This window comes from Henckelia pumila, chromosome 4, assembly GCF_033568475.1.
Source record: "Henckelia pumila isolate YLH828 chromosome 4, ASM3356847v2, whole genome shotgun sequence".
NCBI classification, from domain to species: Eukaryota; Viridiplantae; Streptophyta; class Magnoliopsida; order Lamiales; family Gesneriaceae; genus Henckelia; species Henckelia pumila.
This window is the reverse complement of record NC_133123.1, coordinates 32153179-32162169: the sequence shown is the minus strand read 5'-3', so window position 1 is coordinate 32162169 and position 8991 is coordinate 32153179. Positions and strand designations below refer to the sequence as shown.

Genomic DNA, 8991 nt, shown 5'->3' with positions numbered 1-8991 from the left:
AAGAAGTTAGAGAGTGGAGAAAATATCAAAAAAAAACACAAAAATAGGTGATAGGACCCGAGAGGCATGCGCGCCCGCACCTGGTTCTCGTGCGCCCGCGCTTGTTGGACAGAACGTTATGCACGCCCGCGCCACTTCCTACGCGCGCCCGCGCGTCGATTCATATCTTTAGATATTTTTGGCATTATTTTCTTAATTAAAGTCTTTTATTCCTATTAGAAAATTTTTAAGAAGATATTATCATATCTTTAGATATATTTTTGAGTTATTTCGCGATATCTTTTATTTGTAGTTGTATTATAAATACAACAAAAACATTCATTATTGATATAGAATTCAGATTTTGATATTTATCAATTAAAATTCTCTCTAGAATTTTTATTAAGCTTTTTGCTTGCTAAAAAATCAAACTTATCAAAGTTTTCAACTTTGTGGCGTTTGTTGATTGATTATCCTCGTGGGTTGTCAGAAACAGGTTTTCTAAAGGTCCCGTTGTGATCAATTGTTTTTTTCTTCGTAATTGTTTGTTGCTAGTTTCAAGTAAACTAGAGGTGAATAATCCAAAACCTTTACTTGTTTTCAAGATTGGGCAATTTCTTGATTTCTATTGTTATTGGATTGAGGGTACGATTTTAATATAGTCGTGTTTGCCTTCCATACATTAAGAATTCATATCATTTGGTATCAAAGCCAAGGTTTTGAATCAAGTAAATATCTTATCTTCATATCTTTTCGTTCTTCGTGTTCTTCGCTCTTCATCTTTCGTTCTTCATCTGAGTCTATTCTATTTCAAATTTTTAAGTCGTTTCTGTGTCAATCTTGTCGCCCAAGTTTTCGCGTCTTGTGCTACAAGTTATTTTGAAAAAAAAACAAAAAAAAAAGAGAGAAAATCGGTCAAAAAAAAAATAGAAAGACTGAAAGCTTCAAAAAAAAATATATATAGAAGAAGCAAGATAGCTTGTGGTCAATTAATTATTTCGCTCTTGTTCATCCTTGGGTGCGAGTCAGAAATTCAAGTTCATAAATTTCTTCATCTTGTTTTTGTCAGTCTTCGAGAGTCAAGCTTCAAGTGTCTACAAGTTGTAAACTTGAGAGTTTGATTAACTTCTACATAAAACAAAAGCCTGAATAAAATTGAGTAAAAAAAAAAAGAGTGGTTGAGTGAATTCTTTGGAGTGACTAGTGAGAATTTGTGTGAGGAATTTTTATTACTAACGTTTTCTTGTAGGTACAATGAGTTATTCTAGCCAAAATTTTTCTCAAGACCAAATGGATGAATTGACCAAGATGATGATGGCAGCTTTGGGGCCAATATATGAGAAGTTGGATAGGCTTGAAGTTAGTGGGGGTGATGATAAAAATAAAAAGAAAATATTTGAAGAAGATGATGATGGTGGGGAGGATGAAGAGAGTTTGGGAGAAAATTGGGGTAGAAATAGGAGGGATCGTGAGGGTGGAAAAAATAGAAGGGGAGCTGTGAGAGGAATATACATCGAAGGAGGTCGAGAGGATGAGAATATTAGTGGAATTAAGATGAAGATTCCTTCATTCCATGGGAAATCTGATCCGGAGGCTTACTTAGAGTGGGAGATGAGGGTGGAGTCCATATTTGACTGCCACAACTACAGTGATGCAAAAAAAATAAAATTGGCGGTTGTTGAGTTTGTGGATTATGCTCTTATTTGGTGGAATCAGTTTGTTATTTCTAGGAGGAGGAATCGAGAGCGTCCTATTGAGACATGGGAGGAGATGAAGCAAATATTACGGAAGAGATTTGTGACTAATTACTACTATCGCGACATGTTTAGGCGTCTACAAAATTTGAAGCAAGGTCCAAAGAGTGTAGAGGATTATTTCAAGGAATTGGAAGTTACTATGATCCGGGCTAATATTGAAGAGGATCGTGAAGCAACTATGGCTCGTTTCTTTTGCGGTTTGAATAGGGAGATTCAAGACCAAGTGGAGCTTAGACATTGCATGGATCTTGAGGAGATGGTGCAAATTGCCATGAAAATAGAACAACAACTCAAAAGAAGAGGCATGATTCAAAACTCTACTGTTGGAGGTTCTTCTACTCCTTGGCGTCCAAACGTTGGCAAACGAGAGGATGTCAAGCCGGCGTCCAAACCAAAAATCGACATCAAGCCAGAAACACCAAAGCAAGGAGTGCAAGGTAAATCTGAAACTCCTATTAATCGTTCTAGAGATATCAAATGCTTTAGATATCAAGGTATTGGTCATATTGCTAGTCAATGTCCAAATAAAAAAATTATGATTATGAATGCTTGTGGTGAGTTTGAGTGAGAGTGAGGAGGAGAATTATGATAGTATGTCTGCGTTGAAGGATCCCGATGATGAGGGATATGATGCGGTGGTTGGAGAGTTGTTGGTGACTAGAAGAGTGTTGAATGTGCAACAAAAGGAGGAGGAAGAAAATCAAAGGGAAAATTTGTTTCACACTAGATGCTTTGTGAAGAATAAAGTGTGTAGTGTCATCATTGATGGGGGTAGCTGTACCAACGTCGCGAGTAGTGAGCTTGTTGAAAAATTGAGTTTGCCTACTTTAAGGCATCCTCAACCATATAAATTACAGTGGTTTAATGATAGTTCTGAAGTGAGAGTTACTAGGCGAGTTGTGGTGCCTTTCTCAATTGGTAAATATGAGGATGAAGTATTGTGTGATGTTGTTCCTATGCAAGCCTGTCATATCTTGTTGGGTAGACCGTGGCAATTTGATAGGAAGGTGACACATGATGGTTTTAAGAATCGTTATTCTTTTACTATGAAAAAAGAGTCTTTTTTGTTGTTGCCTATGACTCCAAAAAAAGTATTAGAGGATCATTTGAAAAAAAAAAAAAAGAGAAGAGGCCGAAAAAAAGAGTGAACAAAAAAGTGAGATGACCTTAGAAAAAAAGAATGAAAGAAAAAAAGATGAAGAAAAAAATGAGAGAAAAGAGGCCGATAAAAAAATATATATGGCCCAAAAGAGTGAGTTGCGAGAGATTTTACATGTGCATACTCCACTTGTGTTGATTTTCTATAAAGAGATTCTCCTTAACACAAGTGATATAGCCAGAAATCTTCCGAGCAGTATTGTTTCTCTCTTGCAGGAATTTGAAGAACTATTTCCGGAGGATCTACCTCAAGGATTACCACCTTTGAGGGGAATTGAGCATCAAATTGATCATGTGCCCGGAAGTGCATTACCGAATCGTCCAGCTTATAGGAGTAATCCGGAGGAAACAAAAGAGCTACAAAGGCAGGTAAGTGAACTTCTTGATAAGGGATTTGTGCGTGAGTCTATGTCTCCTTGTGCTGTACCTGTTTTGTTAGTACCTAAGAAAGACGGTTCATGGAGCATGTGTCTTGATTGTAGAGTCATTAACAATATTACCATCAAGTATAGGCATCCTATTCCTAGACTAGATGATATGTTGGATGAATTGCATGGTTCTAGCATCTTTAGTAAAATTGATCTTAAGAGTGGTTACCATCAAATTCGGATGAGAGAAGGTGATGAATGGAAAACTGCTTTTAAAACTAAGTACGGATTGTATGAGTGGTTGGTTATGTCATTTGGGTTAACTAATGCACCTAGCACTTTTATGAGGTTGATGAATCATGTTTTGCGTGCTTATATTGGAAAATTTGTTGTGGTTTATTTTGATGATATTTTGGTATATAGTAAGAACTTGAATGAGCATGTTGAACACTTGAGAATTGTGCTAATCACACTAAAAGCTGAACATTTGTATGCTAATTTGAAAAAGTATGTGTTTTGTACAAGAGAACTTGTGTTTCTTGGTTTTGTTGTTAGTGCTCGAGGTGTCAAAGTTGATGAGGACAAGGTAAGTGCAATTCGAGATTGGCCAACGCCTACTTCTATTGGTCAAGTTCGGAGTTTTCATGGTCTTGCAAGTTTCTATAGGAGATTTGTAAAAGATGTCAGCACTTTGGCGGCTCCTATGACTGCGGGGATCAAGAAGAACATTTCATTCCATTGGGGCGAGGAGCAAGAGAAGTCTTTTGATATTATTAAGCAAAAATTAATTAATGCTTCTTTACTTGTATTACCTGACTTTTCTAATACTTTTGAAATTGAATGTGATGCGTCAGGTGTAGGAATTGGTGGCGTTTTGATGCAAGGTGGACGACCAATTTCATACTTCAGTGAAAAACTAAGTGGAGCAGCGTTGAATTATCCTACATATGACAAGGAGTTCTATGCCTTGGTTCGCGTGCTTGAGACGTGGCAGCATTATTTGAGGCCAAAAGAATTTGTTATTCATACAGATCATGAGTCTTTGAAGCATCTCAAAGGACAACAAAAGCTGAACAAGAGACATGCCAAGTGGGTGGCTTTTGTAGAGACCTTTCCCTACATTATCAAGTACAAGCAAGGGAAGGAAAACGTAGTAGCAGGCGCTCTATCACGAAGGTATGTGCTTCTATCTACTCTAGATTCTAAGTTTTTGAGATTTGAGTATGTGAAGGAGTGAGTTATATGCTAATGATCTTGATTTTGGAGAGATTTATGCGTCATGTTTGCATGGTCCAAAAGATAAAATTTTCGTGCATGATTGATATTTGTTTAAGGAAGATAAGTTGTGTGTGCCTAAATCGTCCATACGTGAGTTACTTGTTAGGGAATCACATGAGGATGGTTTGATGGGACATTTTGGTGTGGCTAAAACTTATGATATTTTGCATGAACATTTTTATTGGCCACATATGAAGCATGATGTTGAGAATATTTGTGTGAAGTGTGTGACTTGTAGGAAAGCTAAGTCTAAGACACAACCATATGGATTGTATACTCCACTTCCTGTTCCTAGTGAACCGTGGGTAGATATTTCTATGAACTTTGTTTTAGGACTACCAAGGTCTAAGAAGGGGAGGGATTCTGTCTTTGTAGTGGTTGATAGATTTTCTAAGATGGCTCATTTCATTACGTGTCATAAATCTGATGATGCATCTCATGTTGCGGACTTGTTCTTTAATGAAATTGTTAGATTGTATGGTATGCCTAGGAGTATTGTTTCTGATAGATATACTCGTTTCTTGAGCTATTTTTGGAAAACATTATGGTGCAAGCTTGGTACTAAATTACTGTTTTCGACTACATGTCATCCTCAAACGGATGATCAAACTGAGGTTGTTAATAGGACGTTAGGAACTTTGTTGCGTGCTATAATTAAAAAGAATTTGAAGAGTTGGTGAAACGTCTACTACTAATAAATGCAGAATTTTTTTTTAAAAAAAATAAAATACTAAAAATAATACTATACATATATGCCCATACATATATGTAATTCAAAATAAAAGATAAATATTATCATGCATGAAATAAAAATAATAAGTTTTGCATTGTTCCAAAAACACCAAGTGCTGAAATACTAAATTAAAAATATAATTTGCTTAAAATTCAACAACATGATAAAATGTATCTGAAATAATCCTAAATCATGCAACGGTCACGGGGCCACTGTTCCGTGAGCTCATACGTCCTCACCACCGGTAGGAGCTACATAAAAGTCATATATCTCACCTGCACCATATAAGCGTAGTGAGCCTAGAGGCTCAACATGTCTAATCCTTTATAACAAAGTTAAAAATAATGCATCACATAATCATACTAATACATATAGGTGTACATGCATGCATGAATAAAAATATTTCATCATCTTGCCATAAACATCACTGATCTTATTCTTGAACATAAGTATACTTAACATAGTTGAGCATGACATTTTGAAACATAATATGGTCCTATCAGTAAGTGTGACTAAATCTGTGCCGACTGATCAGTCTCCTGAACCAACATACGTGGCGGTGATAAATCACCTCTGTGCTGGTAGTAAACTACCTCTTAACATAAATAGTGGATAACCACCTCTGTGCTGTCACACTACTTCAATTCCCATCATAAAAATATTTTGCTCAACACTTGATCATAATCATAACATGTAAATTTTTTATGAATGCATGCACTGAAAATATGTCCGTAATATATATTTAATTTATTTTCATAATAAATATACTTATACTTAAAATATAAACTTCATGCATAAAATAATTAAATATATATTCCGAACTTAGTTATTTTTCATGGGTTGGTCCAGACTGCTGATCACTCACTTTAACCTCATAATACTTAAATAAAACCCAATAATTATATTTTAGCCCAAATAACTTGATTAAACTTAACTGGGCCTAAATAAAAATATTTAAACCCATTAACTTAATTAAACCCAATAAAACTCTAGAGTTGCCCAAAAATTCACGGACTGGCCAAAAATTCTCATGGGCTCCCAAGCCCATAAAAATCATTGGGCTAACTTAAATAAATTATTTAGGGCCCAAATAAAATTATTTGGAGCCCAAATAATTTTTTTAACTAATTATTAAAGCCCAAAATGCACTTAAACTATTAAATACTTAAAAATTAAAATACCCGAGCCCGGCCCACCTAACCCGGACCCAAACCCAACTGACCCAACCCACTAAGCCCCAGACCCGACCCAGGCCCCAACCCGACCTGGGACCCACCCCCTAATCCAAAACCCGACACCCCTTCCCTCTCCTCTTCTCGGCAGTGAGCAGCAGCTATTCCATGGCTGCTGTCGCCCTGCTCCGGCCGCCCCAGGCCGGAGAACCACTGCCCATGGATAGCCCACATCCAGGGGGTTCTAACACAACAAGAATCAGACCAAACCATGGCCCGAGGAGTGAGAACGAAGCTCTGCACCAGACGCCTTCCTCCTCCTCGCGCGCAGACTGAGCAGTCGCCAAACTTTCGTTTGTGCGGCTTCCTCCGACAACCAAAGACCGTGAAACCACTTCTCAATTTTAGTCAACATCTAAATCTTTTAAACCTAACAAACCACACACAAATCCATGGCCTGAGGAAGGAGAACGACCTCTCTCTTCCCAAAGTCCTAACATGCGCGTCTGTGTGCATCAGAAGTGAATAGCTTCGTTTCCAGCCTATGACACCTTAAAACTCTGAACCAACTCGACCCTAAGGCACCCTGGGACCCCTCTGACTCAAGCCCTCAGCCCTGGACCGTACCATGCTTGGCAAAAACGTGAATCATGACCCAAACAAGCAAGAACATGCATCAATACAAAGCATACATGCATAAACTCAAAATTTCCATGAAAAGTCTGATATAAAACACGTCATGCATGATTAATAGCTTATATGGTGGCCAATAAAAGTTTTAGACATGCATTTAAATTTTTGAATGAAGATTGATGCGTTTACGGGTCTCCGGGACGACGAACGGACCAAAATCGCCAAAGGAAGTTGCTTGATTGGCTATGGAGGCTGTGTTTCTGGAAAATAGGTGTGAGAAAGGTTGGAGAAAGGGGTTGGAGGCGGCTGATCAGATTAGTCGTAGGGTAGGGAGTGATTTTGGGGTTTAATTTTGGGTAGATTTAGGATAATAACTAATATAAATTAATTAGGTAGATAATATAACATAAATATAAGATTTTAAACTTTTAAAAATACCTACTAATCTGATATATAATAATAAATCCCGAAATATAATATTAAAGGATTTTTAAAGATCAATAAAAGTCATTAAAATGACTTATTTTGGCCAAAAATCAATTCTTAAATAAATATATAAGTAAATACTAAAATTTTCTTGACAAAATACCTTAAAATATTATTTTAAGGCTCATAAAACTCATAAAATATTTTTGGCTAAGAATTTTGGTATCTCGTCCATCCACGGTCCCGTCTACGCGATCAAAAATAATAAATTTCTTAAAAATCTAGAATTTCCATAATTATGGATTAAATGCTAAAATAAATTAAATCATGCATATAAATCACATAATATCATATAAATACATTTAACCCTTAATTAAAAATTAATTTCTCCTAATTATGCATGCGGATTTACGTTTTAAAATTTTCGGGTGTTACAGTTGGAAAGAATGTTTGTCATTTGTTGAGTTTGCATATAATCGTAGTGTGCATTCTACTACAAATTTTTCGCCATTTGAAATTGTGTATGATTTTAATCCTTTAACCCCATTGGATTTAATGTCTCTGCCTATGAGTGAAAGGGTTAACATGGATGGAAAGAAAAAGGCTGAATTTGTGAGAAATTTGCATGAAAAAGTTAAGGCAAACATTGAAAAGAAAAACTTGCAATACACGAAGCAAGCGAATAAAGGTAAAAAGAAGGTTGTATTTGAACCGGGTGATTGGGTTTGGTTGCATTTGCGAAAGGAGCGTTTTCCGGAGAAGCGGCGTTCTAAGTTGTTACCTAGAGGCGATGGACATTTCCAAGTCTTGGAGTGGATCAATGATAATGCCTACAAATTAGACTTGCCAGGTGAGTATAATGTAAGTACTACTTTTAATGTTTCTGACTTGTCGTTATTTGATGTAGGTGATGATCGAGATTTGAGGACAAATCATTTTCAAGAAGGGGAGGATGATGCGATTACGGATAGCTCGCATGTTGATTACATGGTTAAGGATCCGTTGGAGATACCTCGATGACCAATTACGAGAGGTCGAGCTAAGAAGTTCAAGGAAGCACTTCAATCGTTGATGATGAATTGTCAAGAAAACATTGGAATGTTTGAAGAATACTTTGGGGAATGTTACAATCTTATTGAAGTCCAAAGAAGTTAGAGAGTGGAGAAAATATCAAAGAAAACACAAAAATAGGTGATAGGACCCGAGAGGCATGCGCACCCGCGCTTGTTTGACAGAACGTTATGCGCGCCCGCTCGTCGATCCAGAGAGCTATGTGCGCCCGCGCCTACGAATTTTACACACAGTTCGGCGTGTTGTGTGTGTGCGAGACTTTTTGATATTTTTGGCATTATTTTCTTAATTAAAGTCTTTTATTCCTATTAGAAAACTTTTAGGAAGATATTATCATATCCTTGATATATTTTTGAGTTATTTCGCGATATCTTTTATTTATAGTTGTATTATAAATACAACAAAAACATTCATTA

The 8991-nt window shown here is 36.6% G+C and overlaps 1 pseudogene; it reads left to right on the top strand.

Annotated features, from left to right (window-relative positions):
• The first annotated feature begins 1269 nt into the window (after positions 1-1269).
• On the top strand, positions 1270-8524 carry LOC140860785 (uncharacterized; annotated as a pseudogene).
• Positions 8525-8991: the final 467 nt, after the last annotated feature.